Raw genomic sequence first — 17,661 nt, forward strand, 5'->3', positions numbered from 1 at the left:
TGTGTTAGCAATAACCTTCCAAGAATCCCTAAATTCTGGAAAAGCCCCAGATGATTGAAAATTGCTAATGTAGTATCTTTGTGCAAAAACAGAGACAGATCAAAAAATCAAATAGGGAACTATGGGGCCAATGAGCTTAAGACACATTAGTGGGAAAATGCTAGTGTCTATTCTAAAGGGTGTAATGTGAGAGCATTTTGAATTACATAATTTAATCAAGCAAGGTCAACATAGTTTGACGAAAGAGAACTCATGCCTGAAAAATGTAATAGAATTCTTTGAGGAGGTAACAAGCAGGATAAATAAAGGGGAACCAATAAATGTAATCTATTCAGATTTCCAAAAGGTATTTGATAAGGCACCACACTTAAGACTCCCTAATAAGAGCCCATGGTATCGGGATAGTAAATTAGCATGGATAGAGGATTGACTAACTAATAGATGACAGAGTCAGGATAAAAGAGGGCATTTGCCCTACATAGCTATATAGAACTTTAGTTAAGCCACATCTGGAATATTGTGTAGTCTTGGTCACCACACAATCAAAAGTATGTGGACGTTTTGAAAAGGATACAGAAAAGGTCTATGGATGGTTGCTTGTTTTGGAGTGGATTAGCTATGAAGAGAGATTGGACAAACTTGGTTTATGTTCACGTGTATGTTGGAGATTAGGAATGACCTAACAGAAGTTTACAAAGTTCTGAGAGGCATGGATAGAACGGAAAGTCGGAGTCTTCTTTCCATAGTAGAAATGTCAATTACAAGTGGACATAGATGTAAGGTAAAAGGAGGAAAGTTCAAAGGAGACCAGGGTGGCATGATGGCTTAGTAGTTAGCACTGCTGCCTCACAGGCCAATGACCCAGGTTTGATTTGAGCCTCAGAAGACTGTCAGTGTGGAAGTTTGCACATTTCCCCCATGTCTGTGTGGGTTTCCAGGGGTACTCTGGTTTCTTCCCATTGTTCAAAGATATGCAGGTTTGGAGGAGTGGCCATGCTAAATGGCCCATAGTGTCCAGGGATGTGCAGGCTTGATGGATTAGCCTTGGAAAATGCAGGATTACAGGCAGAGTGTCTGGAGGGCATGCTCTTCCAACAATTTGTGCAGACTCGATGAGCCAAGTAGCCTGCTTCCAAACTGTAGGGATTCTATTACTCTATTCTGGAGAGGCTAGTTGTTTTTTTTTGAAACACAGATAGTGATCAGTACCTGGAATGTGCTGATAGAGGATGTGGTAGTAGCAGATACAAAAGCAACATCTAAGAGACATCTTGATGGATATATGAATAGGCAGGGATTACAGACCATGTACAGGCAAAAGGTGTTTGGTTTATCAAGATGTTGTGTGTTGGAGCAGGCTTGTATGCCACAAAGCCTGTTCTGTGCTATACTAACGAGTGGAGCGCAAAATATATCAGTACAGGGCCACAATTATTTACAATATATATTAATGACTTAGATGAGAGAAGTGAATGGACTATTGCCAAGTTTAAAATAACACAAAAATAAGTGGGAAAACAAGTTGCAAGGATGAAACAAAGAATCTACAGAAGGATATAGACACATTAATCTAAGCAGCTATATACTAGCATCGCAGGCAGTCAAGAAAATGTTCACTTGGTCGATTCTAGTATGGGAGGGACTGTCTTGTGAGGAGAGGTTGAATAGATTGGTCCTTTACTCACTGCAGTTTAAAATGAGAGGATACTTTGTATTGAAACAAAGATTCTTAGGGGGCTTGATAGAGTAAATGCAGAGGTTGTTTCACCTTGTGGCAGTGTCTTGGATCAGAGGGGATAATTTCACAGTATGTAGTCACCCACTTATAACAGACGAGGAGAATTTCCTTTCAGAGGCCGTGCGTCTGTGGAATTCTTTACAGCTGTCAGTGTTGCGTCCATGAGTATATTCAAGGCTGAGATAAATGTTACTCAATAACAGAACTCAGGATTAGGAAGTGAGGATAATCAGATCAACCAAGATCTCACTGAATGGTGGAGTAGTCTCAATGGTCCAAATGGCCCAATGCTGCTCCTACATTTTGTGGTCTTATTCACCACTTAAACATTCACTTCCTCCACAAATCAGCAGACTGTAGCAGTACTGTGTCTCATATACAAAAGATATTGTGCCTAGGAACAAAGGAACAGGAGGAGGCCATTCAGCTTCTCAAGCCTGTTCTGCCATTCAATGAAGTCATGCCTGATCTGTGGCCTAAGTCCATATACCTGCCTTTGGCCCATATCCATTAATACCTTTGCTTAGTAAAAATTTAATCCATCTCAGATTTAAAATAAACAACTTTTCCAGCTTCCACTACAATTTTGTGGAAGAGAGTTCCAAACATCTGCTACTGTGTGTAGAAGTGCTTCTTAACATCTCTCCTGAATGGAGTGGGTCTGATTTGCAGACCATATCCCCTATTCCCCCCTCACCCCAGTTCAAGAATCTCCAACCTGTGGAAATGGTTTTTTTATTGGTCTTTATCTGTTAATATTTTTAAGACTTAAATCAGATCACTCCTTAACCTTCTGGATTCTCGAGAAAACAGGCCTAATTTGTATAATCTCTCCTTTTAATGTAACTCTTGAAGTCCTGGTAATACTCTTGTAAACCTATGTTGTACTTCCTCCAAGTCCAACAGATTCTTTCCAAGGTACGGTGCCCTAGATCTGCTCACAGTACTCCAATTGGGATCTAGCCAAGGTTTTGTATAACTGCAGCATAACCTCTGCATCTTTATACTGAAGCAGAAGTGGGGTGTTATGATCTCATGTGATATTATTACTGGGCAGGTCAGATCCATGATGGAAACCTGACTTGATAGATCATATTTTGATTTGGTTTAGTTTTAACAAAATCGTCTCTTCCTGAAACATAAGCACTCAAAGCTCTACATTTTGCTGGAACAATAGAAGTTTATTATCAGAAGAAATAAAAATAAAATTGAATAAACCAAGCTACCAACTTATAAATTCAAAGAGTTTTAAACACACAGTACAAGTATACACCCATTAATCAATTCATGATTGGATCATTATGGATGAGCTTTTATAGTCCACAAATCACACTCCTGGTATATACAGGATGTAAAATACCACTTAAACTGTACGCACACCAAAGTCCTTATGATTAACACCTTGGCAGGTTTAAGTCATTTGTGACTTCAACTTAGACTGGAACTGCAGATAACTTATTCCTGGAGTACCCAACTTCAAATGCACTCAGCTTTAAATATGCTCTTAAAATGTTTTCTCCCAACACTTCTGCTCTGAGATTAACACTAACTCTTTACTCTAAGATAACCTAACGCACTAAATCCTTCCTTTCTCAGGAAACTGGTCTATGCAGCCATCCTCAAAAGAACTTCACAGGACTGCTCGAAACTCAAAGCCAAACTGAAACCAAAATGTCTCCCTCTCTAAAAGAATGAGTACTTCCTTTAGGTTTAAAAAAAAATCAAGTTCCATAAGTCTCTAGTAAATGTTGAGGCTTCTTTATTTACTTTGTTGGGTCACAAAAGAATGTAAGGTTAACAAACATTCAGAAGTGGTACACAAAAACCGATTCACTCTAAAGCTAGGCTTTGAAAATTGATTTAAAACAAATCACCATGGCTACAGGAATATTTGCAAGTCCATAATTAGCTTCAAACACAAAATCCACAGGTTACTAACTGAAAAGGCAAAATTCAAACTTTCAATGAAACAATATTAAAATATATATGTAAGTCACAGTTTATGTCACAAAGGAACCATTATCTGCAAGTTCTGCTCAAAAGCCATATATCTTGGAACCATTATTTTACAATTGTCACTGGTTAAGAAAAATGCAGATCAACTCCTTCCCAAGGAGAAACAAATATCAGCCACACCAACAATGCTAACATCTCACAAAAAAATTTTTAAAACATTAACATGAGTTGGGTGATATTATGCAGACAACAGTGGGTAATTTTTATGATGGAGAGTCAAAGTGGTGCTATCTTTGCAAACAGTTTGGTTCAGCCTTGGCCATTCAACAGAAAAGGAAGTAGATAGCAAACAGCGTTGTGGTGGGAACCAAAGATGATAGTTTTGGTCTTCTCAGTATGTAATTCATCCATCTTGAACCAGCAAAAGCTCCTAATTTGAGCCATTGTTTTGCAAGCCAAAACTGTATATCAGTTCCAATCAAATTACAAAAAAAAAAGCACTAGGTGAATGGTACAAATAATCCTAATTATTATTTTAAAAAGCATTTAGGCTGCATGTGATAAACTTGACAAGTATGATAACTAGAATTCAGATAATTTTATATGAATGAACTGTTAAAAGGAAATGTTAACAAAATCTGAAAACGCTGGCATAATTCAGCAAGTCAGTTCTGACGAAGGGTCACTGACCTTGCAATGTTAACTCTGCTTTCTTCTCACAGATTCTGCCAGATGTGCCAAGTTTGACTAGCAATTTCTGTTTTTATTGCAGACTTCTGTCATCCACAGTTCTTTATTTTGTTTCAAAGAAACACTATTTATGTCTCCAAAACGTGTGAAGGAGACCTTCTGATTGCTAAGGAAATCTCATCATTTTCAGTTGCTCGCCAGCAAGGAACATTCCCCCCAAATATCAGAAGTATTAGTCACAAATTACCTCAGCTTCAATCCGTAAACACCTGGATGATCCTGCAATTTCTTGTAATAGTGCAATCAATCATCATGTGTCATATCTGGAAAACAAGAGAAATTAAACTTTTCAGTGCAAAATTGAGCCAAAATGACCAATAAGCTTGTTATCAGTACATGCGGTGCAACAACATTTACGTGTTTTTCAAAATACTGAAGGAATCACAATCTCAACAGAAGTATTTGAACGAAGAATTGAAATAAGAGTTTAATCCACCATCTTCACTCCTACTATTTGTAACAGCTTATGAATCAGCTTCATACCATGGCCGTCCATGCTCCAACTTGCTCCTCCTCACTGAATGATCTATTTTTGTTACAAAGAGGTGGTGTTCTTCTAATTAACATCACCACTGAGGAATACATTACATTGTTGGCTATTATTCCTACTAATCGCTGTGAAATCCTGCGAATACTGAAAAGATAACAAACTGAAGATAAAGATTTTCATTTCAGTTTTAGTTTGAGAATGAAAGACTTCACTTGGAATTCAATGCATTTAATCCCATATAAAAGGAACCCTTGAAACCAGATATTTAAATTTGATCTCATTTACACACACTGATACAGTAACAACAGTGCTACATTTGACGATCACCTGATTTCAATGGAAGCACTAATACATGTTCTCTCAAAGTTAGGAGAAAATTTGAAGATTTTACTCATGCATATGTTTTTAAAAAGACCTTCAATCTTAACTTTTGCAACAATTATTTCTTCATCAATGCAAGAGATTAGTTAAAAGCTTAAAACATTTCTACTGTAAAGTAATTTTTCAGCCAAGTGATCATAAATCATTGTGAACTTATACATCTTTTTGTTTGGCAGGTCTACAGAAAGTGAGTTGACAGCTTCAATTGGATGGGAGGAAGAACAATCACTCAACGAAACATATTAATGCTTTTACAGTAATTCATTTGGGATAAATGAGAGATAGTCGAGCAGTAAATGTATATCATAGGTTTTATATAAACACCTTAACTTTTTGGCTGCAAACTAAAAGAAAAAGACACTGCTTTAAACCAAGGAAACTGTGGAATAATCTGTCACAGTTTTAAAATTGAGTTATCAGATCTCAGTGTCAGTTGTATTTACAGTGTGTCTTATTCAAGCAGAAGGGGAGAATGCTAGATTATGCAAATCCATGTGTACACACAAATTACGAAGTCTTTTGATTGGTTTTGCGACTGACCATTTTTCTGTACTGATCTGTACAGTTCTGACTGTAGTATCAAACACTTGACTGGCCCTTGGGCAAATGGCTACAGCCCTGTAATGTGCACAGTAGTGAAGAAGCATCTGGCCTGCAAAGATAAAGCATCTAAATCCCTCTGTCGCGCTCCTTTGTGGGGGAGCAATAAAATCTTCTGGTAGTTGTTCTCATCCACCATTTTCCTGTAAAAGTCTCTGCAAACTCCCTTGTTGAAAAAGGGGAGAAAAAATACCTTCAGAGACATTGACAATGCAAATTTTCAAGTGGTGAATACAAGATAGAGAATCGGTGTATCCATAACTTCATGTCCTCATTAAAGAATTAAAAGGAACTCAAGAAAAAAAACAATTCATTGACACCTGAAAAATGAACTAGTGGCAGTATTGCATATCAATGACATGCTCCCTTTCTCATTGATAATATTTGTCTCTCGTTTATCTCAATATATGTGTGAGATTGTGAACGGATTTTAAAAGGGGGTTAGATTAGAACATAGAACATAGAACATAGAACATTACAGCGCAGTACAGGCCCTTCGGCCCTCGATGTTGCGCCGATCAAAGCCCACCTAACCTACACTAACCCACTATCCTCCATATACCTATCCAATGCCCGCTTAAATACCCATAAAGAGGGAGAGTCCACTACTGCTACTGGCAGGGCATTCCATGAACTTACGACTCGCTGAGTGAAGAACCTACCCCTAACATCAGTCCTATATCTACCCCCCCTTAATTTAAAGCTATGCCCCCTTGTAATAGCTGACTCCATACGTGGAAAAAGGTTCTCACTGTCAACCCTATCTAACCCCCTAATCATCTTGTACACCTCTATCAAGTCACCCCTAAACCTTCTTTTCTCCAATGAAAACAACCCCAAGTGCCTCAGCCTTTCCTCATAGGATCTTCCTACCATACCAGGCAACATCCTGGTAAACTTCCTCTGCACCCGTTCCAGTGCCTCCACATCCTTCCTATAGTATGGCGACCAAAACTGCACACAATATTCCAGATGCGGCCGCACCAGAGTCTTATACAACTGCAGCATGACCTCAGGACTCCGGAACTCAATTCCTCTACCTACCTATTAAGTTAGATTAAGTTAATAACTTAACAATTCATGTTTTGCCAATAGTTGAAAACTGCTCATCTTGTTAGGTGACAAGAAAATAGTATGTATATTCTCTTAACCTGAAAGAGTTAGGTTAAAAACTAGGCAATTTAATGGTTTAATCAAATTTTCAGATTGGTGATGATTGAGGGAATAGTGGGGTTCAATCTCTGGAACATTACACCAGTGAGTCATGATAATACACTTCTGAAAAACAAAGAATATGAGCAAGTAGGAATATTGTACTTGCCACAAGAAACAGTCCTCGAGGTGATGCCCAGCACGGATCTCAAGAGTTGAGGTCAAGTCCAGCACAGACTCGTCTGCTCTGTCTGCTTTGTTTCTCCCCTTTCTTTACTTTAGAAGGACTGTAATTCTGAACTTCTACCTTTATTTCTTTTTACTTCTAATGTATACCCAAGAGTTTGAACCTAGGCATCTTTGTAACTAAGATAGTGCAGGAAATGGCATATTTGAACATTTTTCACACTACTCATGTATCTTGCATACATATGAAAATAAAACCCAATTCAAATTCATATATGTGCTCATCATTTACCTATTTTCAAACAAAAAAAGGAAAGTTCTAGTCAAAATCTCAATAGCTTTCTCACCCATCAAAAAAACCCACAGTTGCCTTCATTTTTCAAAAAACATGGAATATAGAAATTTAAAAAAATGGAGTACATCATTCAGCCCTTTGAGCCTGCTCCACCATTAAGTATGATTAAAGCTGATCATCTAACTTAGTACCCTGTTTCTGCTTCCTCCCCATACCCCCATGAGCACTTCAGCCCCAAGAACATTACCTAATTCCTTGAAAACATTCAATATTTTGGCCTTAACTGCTTTCTATGGCAGAAAATACCACAGGATCACCAAGTGAACAAATTACTCCTCATGTCAGTCTTAAGTGTCCTACCCTCTATCCTCAGACTGTGACCCCTGGTTCTGGACTCCTACGTTATTGGGAACATCCTTCTGGCATTTAACCTGTCTGGTCCTGTTAGAATTCCATTTCAAAAAGAATATATTTGATTTGAGTTCCGTGCAGCAAGAGTCTGAATATTCACAGGATAGATTGGCAAACTGGGATTAATTTGCTGAGTTGGCATTTCTGGATGGGGTCAGGTCAAGTGAATGTAACAGACAGGCCTCTGTACCAGTACGGAATATCTATGGCACCTGTTAAATTTGCAGCAAAGCATGAAGGGACATGCAAAGAGCATAATGTGTTGCAGCAATCAGAAAATTTGACTCCTTCATGCAAGGACCAATTCATTCTGCATACTCCCATCCTTCAATCAAAGGCAGGACAAATTGCAATAAATTCTGAATGGCGAAAGTCTAGGAGGTATGGAGCAATTAAATACTAGTGCACAAAAACAGTAAAAGCAAGTGCACATATTCAGTAAATAAAGATTTTGTGAAACTTGAAAGGGTTCAGAAATGATTTACAAGAGTGTTGCCAGGGTTGGAGGATCTGAGCTATAGGGAGAGGCTGAACAGGCTGGGGCTGTTTTCCCTGGAGCGTCGGAGCCTGAGGGGTGACCTTATAGAGGTTTACAAAATTATGAGGGGCATGGAAAGGATAAATAGACAAAGTCTTTTCCCTGGGATCAGGGAGTCCAGAACTAGAGGGCATAGGTTTAGGGTGAGAGGGGAAAGATATAAAAGAGACCTAAGGGGCAACCTTTTCACGCAGAGAGTGGTAGGTGTATGGAATGAGCTGCCAGAGGATGTGGTGGAGGCTGGTACAATTGCAACATTTAAGAGGCATTTGGATGGGTATATGAATAGGAAGGGTTTGGAGGGATATGGGCTGGGCGCTGGCAGGTGGGACTAGATTGGGTTAGGATATCTGGTTGGCATGGACGGGTTGGACTGAAGGGTCTGTTTCCATGCTGTACATCTCTATGACTCTATGAGAGTGGAATGTTAGCCTTTACCAAAGAGGATAAGAATTCATAAGCAAGGAAGTGATACTTCATATAGACTTGGCCAAAACCAATATGAAAAATGCAAACCTCAAAATAGAACATTTCTGGAAGGCACACAATGCAGATTCAATCTGACACTAGGACTTAAAAGTACGGTTATAGCTTCCATATCGGGGTGTTTACAAACTTCAGGGGTAATCTAATTGAGGCATTTCAGGCTGATTGATTTGATAAGATAAATAGAAAGTATTTCCTCTCATGGGAGAGGAAGTGTCCAGTAAAAGAGGGCATGACCTTATTATAGCAGAGCCATTTAGGAGGTAAACCAAATTCAGGAAGCATGTCATGAAAGGGTAGAGAAAATGCTAGAATGCTTCCATTAATGGTTATGGATATATATCAATTAATATTTTAGCAACTGAAATGGATAGATTTTTTGTGAGGCAAAGGTACGAAGAAGAATGAGTCAACAACAGGTAAACTGAGTTCAGGTAAATAGATAGTAAAACAAGGAACTGAATGGCTTGTTTGTTTCAATTATTTACTTTAAACATGTAATGCTGCACTCAAATTACAGCCAACAATGAAACTGGCAATGAATTGTAGTTCTTTTCCTTATTCTTGCCATTTTTTAAAATTTACTCATCCAAGTACCAGGTTAGTGTGAAAATCTAGCAGTATGTTTATTCACTTTGTCAAACACAGAAAAACAAGGCATTGACATTTGCCCATTTAACTACTTATTGACTCGATTTTCTCACAGTGAACCTTTTATTTTGTTTGAAAAAGAACTTGATTTATTACTACCTCTAACCGAATGTCCAGGAAAATGAGTATTACTGTGAATTTTCAGTCAGAATAGAACAAAGTATGGGTTTCCTCCAGGTGCTCTGGTTTCCTCCCACAATCCAAAGATTATATTAGATTAGATTACTTAGTGTGGAAACAGGCCCTTCGGCCCAACAAATCCACAGCAACCCGCCGAAGCGCAACCCACCCAGACCCATTCCCCTACATTTACCCCTTCACCTAACACCACAGACAATTTAGCATGGCCAATTCACCTAACCTGCACATCTTTGGATTGTGGAAGGAAACTGGATCACCCGGAGGAAACCCACGCAGACACGGGGAGAATGTGCAAACTCCACACAGACAGTCGCCTGAGGCGGGAATTGAACCAGGTCTCTGGTGCCGTGAGGCAGCAGTGCTAACCACTGTGCCGCCCACAAATGCAGTTTGGGTGAATTGGCAATGCTAAATTGCCCATAGTGTTCAGGGGTGTGAAGGTTAGGTGTATTAGTCAGGGGTAAATGTGAGACAATAGGGTAGGGGTGCGGGTCTGAGTGAGCTACTCTTCGGAGGGTCGGTGTGGACTTGTTGGGCCAAAGGGGATTCCACTGTGGGGAATCTTAAAAAAATTTGAAAAAAAAAATGAAGGTTCAGCTAAAAAAAAACCACATTCCAAATTCTTTACCCTTAAAATAATTCTAATGTCCACAGAATTAGAACATTTTTTGATTACTTAACGGATTTTCTGTTCCATAGGATTAATCAAGCTCTCTGAAGCTTGGGGATCTATTCTGATGTTTTTTTAAAATTTTGAACAAGTTCTAGGTGATATTGTGCTATTAACAGATATAACAATTTTTTTTTAGCCTGCTCATTTTTCATGGCATCCTTACAATCTGATATATTGAGTGAATTTGACTAAAAAAATACTTTTTTTAATATTGTAAGAAAAGTGGGCTGTCACAGCCAAAATGGCTATGGATGTAAGTTAATTGGCAGCCAAAAGAGACCAACACAACGTCACACCTACATCACGTTGATCCTCCCTTCTTTATTCACCTACCCTGCTCTGATCTTTTATAAATTACCCCCCTGCTTTTGGATACCTTGTCCCACATCTATGGTAACCTTGTGTTTCAAGCAATGTCAATTTAACTCAGAATCAACTTAACAGATGCGAAGGGAACTCCAAACAACTGCCCAGCAAATGAGAAGAGGCAAGTGAAACACACCGGATGATGATTTTAGGTCTACAAAATAACAAGATGCTAATGACCCTCTGCTCAACAGCAAACTACTCCTGAGGATTATGTCCCAAATTGCAGCAACATTTTGCATTTGTTCCTTTGAAGAATATACAAGGACAGCAGTTCCAACTCCTCTAGAACAGGCTTATAGGAATGAATGGTTTCACGTGTCCTAGCCTGGGTTCAAGTATTAGAGTGCTCCGTATATGTTTTTAATTTTCGTCAAATTCTTTTGGACTCACCTCTTTTCTTCTAATCTGACTCTAATACTAATTATTCTCACACTTAGTAATTAATAAACAAACTTTTTGTTCACCAAAAAAGCCTGGTTAAAATGACTTCATTTGAAACAAGTTTATTTAGGTGTGGGAGACGGCATGCTCAAGGAAAGGGATCCTTTATAAAGCATTAGAGCAGTGTGGGTGAATAAAGGGGAGGCCGGTGTGATGCATAGCTTTCAAGTTGTGAAAGGCACATGGACATTCTTTTATCCAATCAACATCTTGCATTTCTTTTATAAACTTACTATAGAAGCTACTATTGGTACTGAAATTCAGAATGAGCTTCCAAAAAAAATCCACTTGCCAATATTTGCAAAGTTCTATGTTTTTATCTTAGGCATGGGAAATTTACTTTATTTTTCTTACCTAGATCCAAAAAATAAGGCAGAAACCACTTTTAGGTAGGCAAATTCACTTTTAGGCATGACTGTAACCAAGAGCTTTCCTCAAAATCCTGTGGATTCGAGTTATACATCTTTCCAATGTTTGGGATTGTGAATGCTAATTGAAGATGTACATCGCTTTACACCCAAACCATTTATTATTTCTTTTAATATTTGTGACATAAAATCTGAATCTCCACCTGGTCAAATTGCTTTGGGTCATCCATATGTTGTAAACACTTGAACTAATTTCTCTAATATCATTTTTGCTACATTTTACTTCAAAAGCACATTGGTTGGGGAACCTTGGCTAAACATCCATTATTAGTTAAAAAAAACAATTCCCACTCCTGGTTTAATGTAGGGGGACTTACACAATTTATTGAAATCAAAGGTGCAATTTTAATGAGGGTTTGTGAATTGCACAGAGCTTGATAGATACAGTACAAAATTTCACCACATCTTTATGCAACCTTGGCCAAAAAACATATTTAACATTTTAGATGGTGGTTTTCTAATACCCAAGTGTCTGCAATTAAAATATTATGAGCCACTCAAAATGGACAACTGCCTATCCCACACCAACTGCATTTCAGGTCGTCTCCATTTCCTTTGTCTTTAAAATACTAATATTGAAGCATCGGCTCAGATTCAATTTCTGGGACCATGTTTGAAACAGGTCTCTTAACTCAGGACCCCTCTGTTGCATTTCTATCAAAAAATAGGGCTAAATATGTCAACCTCAGTCTCTCTACTTTTGTCCTTTTTGTTTAGGTTTTTGAAAATCATGTCCAGTTACTGGATTCACATGCCATCATCTTTATTCATTGAATTCGACAAGAGGAGCATCTATAAGCCTGAAATCTAGTCACAACAGTGTTAGGAGACAATTCAGGATGATATTCCTACAGCTTGGCATTTTCTTTTACTGTTGTTCCAAAACCCACAGTGAGACAAATATTTTTGAACCAATCAGGTCATTCCCCAAAGTAGCATCTATCCCTTCCACAAGGATTTGTTTTAATGCTCAAAATAATATTTCTCCACTGGCAGAGTGACTATTTAACCCTAGAATACAAAATAGAACCTGGTATAACCTGGTATATCTGCAATTAATATTTATTCCAATTATTAATTCCTCTAGAAGACAAATTACATGCCGATTGGGGCGGCATGGTGGCTCAGTGGTTAGCACTGTTGCCTTACAGCACCAGGCCCCCGGGTTCGACTCCTGCCTCAGGGGACGGTCTGTGTGGGTTTCCTCCCATCGTCCAAAGATGTACAGGTTGGGTGAATTGGCCATGCTAAATTGCCCATAGTGCTCAGGGTTGTGTAGGTTAGGTGCATTTGTCATGGGTAAATGTAGAGTAATAGAGGTATGGGTCTGGATGGGTTACTCTTTGGAGGCTCGGTGAGAACTGGTTGGGCTGAGGGGCCTGTTTCCACACCGTAGGGATTCTATGATCAGCCAGCATCTGCAACTAACTTGTTCCTGAGTCTTTCAGTATCTTTATAGTTTGCCTCCTTGATGAGAAGAAAAAGGAAATTGTTCCCTTTCAAATAAAATATTCTGAACATTCTGATTCTCCTCGTCAATAATCAAGTTTGCATTTTTTTCCAATGTCTCAGCAATTTCTCTATTTCTATTTCTGAGGTTGCACCCTCCACTTGTCCTATCATTACAGTTTTATTACCCATTCCCTTTCCTAATATACCCTTTGAGGATGCTTTGGCATTTTCTTTGATGGAATAATTCTCCCAAAGAATAGAAAGATTACAACACAGAAAGAGGCCATTTGTCTCTTCACTTCTGCAGTGGATGAATTGATGTGCTGCCCCCAATGCAATCACACTTTACACCAGCTAGTCCAGATTCCTTTTAAATCAGTTGATGATTTCTGCCTCAGCAAAGCTGTGAATTCCAGACACCTACTACTCCTCTGATCAGTGCCCCTTCTAATTTTTTTTTAAACTGATCACCCAAAATGTGTGTTCCCAGTGACTGATCTGTCCACCAGGGGAAATGTCCAAGTCCACTTCATCCAAACCCCTCATTATTTTATACAGACACCTATCAGCCTCCTCTGTTCTAAGCAAAACATTCCTAGCCAATGGTCTCTTCATTATATCATTTTTAGGTTCGAGCATTTCTCCTTCATTATTTGGAGATCTTTCTGTTTATTTCCTATAACAAAGAGCATTTCTATCCTCAGATATTATATTCCTTCAATTTCTTTGTTATTCCCACATGACTATTTCTCCACGTTACTCTTTTGAGAAATCATAGCTCTCCATAAGAACTACAGCTTCTCAATCCTCGATGTTTGGCACTCAGCTAAATATTTCTTAGGAGTTACTGAAATACTATTTTGGAATTCTTCCATAATTGTAACTGTTCTTGCACTGTCAACTTTTTCTATAACTTCAGGAATCACAGCATTTCTTCTTTTCTTGTAAACTTTACAAACATCTGATTAGGATCCTTACTTATAGCCCTACATTTTAACTGATAAGTCTCAAAGACAAGCTCATAAACACGGAGTCTTGATCTTTTAATGGCTTAAATATCTGCAGAATATTCTTCTGACAAAATAGTGTGCACTATATAAGAAAGATCAATTCATCTTTTGGCCACCAAATTTATAGGTATCTTTTCAAATAAGGAGAAATATCTTTCAACACCATTGTCTGTAAATTAAAGCATAAAATAAAGTTTTACTGTCAAGTAAGAATTTAAGGATATAAGGTAGGCCAGTTAGGGTGGAGGTGAGGCAAAATTTCTTCATCTCAAGGGTAGTGAGCCTATGGAATTCAAAGTGGCCCAGGTCAAAACATTGAATGTTTTCAAGAAAGATAGTTAGATGTAGTTGTCAGAGCTAAAGTGGTCAAGGGGACAAAATGGGAACAGGGAAATGAGTTGGATGATCAACCATGATCATATTGAACATCAGAACAGATTCAAAAGGACCAATGGCTCACACCTGCTCCTACTTGCTATGCTTCCAAATCAAATGCCTCATTGCAATCAGAATCATTGTGAACTATTTTCTCCTCTTTTTGCTTTATTATTAGCTTTTCTCTAGAGAAGTCATTTGTTTGTTTGATTTTCTTCTGTCTTTTCAACTTTTCAAATTCCATTTCTTTTTTTCTTTCTCATTTGCCATTTTAAAAACTTTCTTAATTCCATCTGCTTCCTTTTATCTTCTTTTAGTTTTAATCTCTAGTCATTGCCCTTTAATTCTCTACCCTTTCTATTTCTCTTTAGTGTTGTTTCCCTCAAGTTTTTCTTTCATTTCTAACTAAATAGTCAGAGATGTACAGCATGAAAACAGACCCTTCAGTCCAATTCATTCATGCTGACCAGATATCCTAACCCAATCCCATTTGCCAGCATTTAGCCCATATCCCTTGAAACCCTTCCTACTCATACACCCATCCAGATGCCTTTTAAATGCTGTACCAGTCTCCACCACTTCCTCTAGCAGCTCATTCCATACATGCACCACATTCTGTGTGAAAAGGTTGCCCCTTAGATCCCTTTTATATCTTTCCCTTCTCACCTTAAACCTAAGTCCTCAAGTTCTGGACTCCCCACCTCAGGGGAGTCTATTTATCCTATCCATGCCCCTCAATTTTTTTAAACCTCTATGAGGTCAGCCCTCAGCTTCCGATGCTCCAGGGAAATCAGCCCTAGCTTAGTTAAGCCTCTCCCTACAGCTCAAACCCTGGCAACATCCTTCTAAATCTTTTCTGAACATTTTCAAGTTTCACAACATCCTTCCGATAGGAAAGGGACCGGAACTGCACACAACATTTCAAAAATGGCCTAAGCAATGTCCTGTACAACCGCAACATAACCTCCCAACTCCTATACTCAATGCTCTGGCCAATAAAGAAAAGCACACCAAATGCCTTCTTCACTATCCTACCTAACTGCGACTCTACTTTCAAGGAACTATGAACTTACACTCCAAGGTCTTTTTGTTCAGCAACACTCCTCAGGACCTTACCATTAAGTGTATAAGCCCTGCTCGGATTTGTTTTTCTAAAATGTAGCACCTTGCATTTATCTAAATTAAACTCCATCTGCCACTCCTCAGCCCATTGGCCCATCTGATCAAGATCCCACTGTACCCAGAGGTAACTTTCTTCACTGTCCACTATGCCTCCAATTTTGGTGTCATCTGCAAACTTACTAACTATACCTCTTATGTTCACATCCAAATCATTTACATAAATTACAAAAAGCAGTGGACCCAGCACCAATCCTTGTGACACAACTTCTGACTATAGAAGAATTCAAAAGAGTCAGCATGCATTTGTTTTAAAAAAAGTCTAACTTAAAGACGCAACTGAGAAGGTTGATGAGGGCAAGTCTGTTGCGTGGTGTTCATGGACTTCCAAAGAAATTTGACACAGTATCACACACAGACTGAGGAAAGCTACATGACATGGAATAAAAAGGGAAAGTAACACCTTAGATTCAAAATTAGCTGAGGGATAGAAAATACAGTAATGATTAAATGGGTATTTTTTGGACTGTCAGATGCTTGCTGGAGGAGTTCCCCAGGGGTCACAATTAAGACACGTTTTTCCTGATATTCAAAAAATGATTTAGATCTTGGTGTGTAGGGATCAAATTCAAAGTTTACAAATGACACAAACTTGAGATAATGTAAAGTGTGAAAAGAACAGAGCTGAACGTCAAAAAAAAGACAAGTTCTTGGATGGGTAGACATGTGGCAGGTAAATTCAAAGTAGAGAAATGTGTGGTGATCCATTTTGGTACAAAGAACATTGAGAGCCAGTGTAAAATAAAATGTACTGTGCAGCAGTGGCTGTATATGTGCTTAAGTAATTAAAGATTGCAGGACAATTGGAGAGGGCTGTTTAAAAAGCATACAATATTCTAGGCTTGGGAGAAAAAGTACAGACCCAAAGGGGTTAGGCTGAACTTGTATAGGATGCTCATTAGACCTCAGCTGCAGTACAGTGTACAGTTCTGGATATCACACTTTAAGAAGGGTGTGAGTATATTAGGGAGAGTACAGTAGAAGTTTATGAGGTATCTATCGAAAGACCCCTTACGCCTGTGCGTTCATTGAAAGGCCTCTGTGCACCTGAACAACCATTGGCATCCTGTCATTGCACTTCATTAGCAACATCATGGCACAGCAGCCAGAAAGACACTACCCACAGCACATCGTCGGTGTTGTTGATTCTGCCACGCACTTACCACATTTATCCCTTACAACCCCATTCTCTTAACAAAGTCACTGTTTGGCTGCCACGCCACACATCTGGCCTATTTGTAGCTACATTTGATGTGAACAAGCTCCGTAAGTCAGCGTTTCCTTGTCCCTAATGCTCACTGAAGACCCAGAGCTCATCATTGTCCTGTAGGGGAACATTACATATGAGCAAGCAATCACACAAGTTCAACACGAGCTTTTATTTACAGGAAGCAAAAACAAACAAAAGCAAATCATTCTTAAATTTGCCCAGCAATGCAAACGAGGTTTCGGCATCAGAATGAATCAATATTTTACTGTCCACAACGGTTTGCTGCAACCAGCTCTCATTTATTGGAACCAGGTGTCAATGGGGTTCTCGGTGAAGAGAGTGTGGTGCTGGGAAAGCACAGCCGGTCAGACAGCATTCGAGAAGCAGGAGAATTGATGTTATGAACATAAGCCCTTCATAACGTGGAGGGTGGAGAAATGAGGAAACTGGTGAAATTCACATTGATCCCATGTGGTTGGAGGATAGCAAGGTGGAATCCAGGCATAGGGTGATTAGGGTTTGGCGGTGGGGTTGTTTGATGCATGTCCCAGAGATGTTCTCTGAAACATTCTGCCAGTTGACATCCTGGCACCTCCGCCCTTGATCTCCATTTCTCCAACAGCAACAAGGATAGAACCTGCTGGTCCTCAACTTCCACCCTACCAACCTCTGGACACATTGCATCATCCTCTGCCATTTCTGCCACCCTCAAACAGACCCCACCACAAGAATATATTTCCCTCCCCATC

At 39.0% G+C, this 17,661-nt stretch overlaps 1 protein-coding gene across 5 annotated transcripts in view; it reads right to left on the minus strand.

The window, feature by feature from the left end:
• Positions 1-17,661, minus strand: part of LOC140462902 (nuclear receptor coactivator 3-like) — a 251,449-nt gene that overhangs the window by 68,660 nt on the left and 165,128 nt on the right. For all 5 annotated transcript variants that reach the window (XM_072556346.1, XM_072556350.1, XM_072556345.1 and 2 more), the window contains one exon: positions 4,632-4,707. The gene's annotated coding sequence lies outside the window, so the exon portion shown is untranslated. The remainder of the gene's footprint in view (positions 1-4,631; positions 4,708-17,661) is intronic.

The sequence above is a fragment of the Chiloscyllium punctatum genome, chromosome 37 (assembly GCF_047496795.1).
Source record: "Chiloscyllium punctatum isolate Juve2018m chromosome 37, sChiPun1.3, whole genome shotgun sequence".
NCBI lineage: Eukaryota > Metazoa > Chordata > Chondrichthyes > Orectolobiformes > Hemiscylliidae > Chiloscyllium > Chiloscyllium punctatum.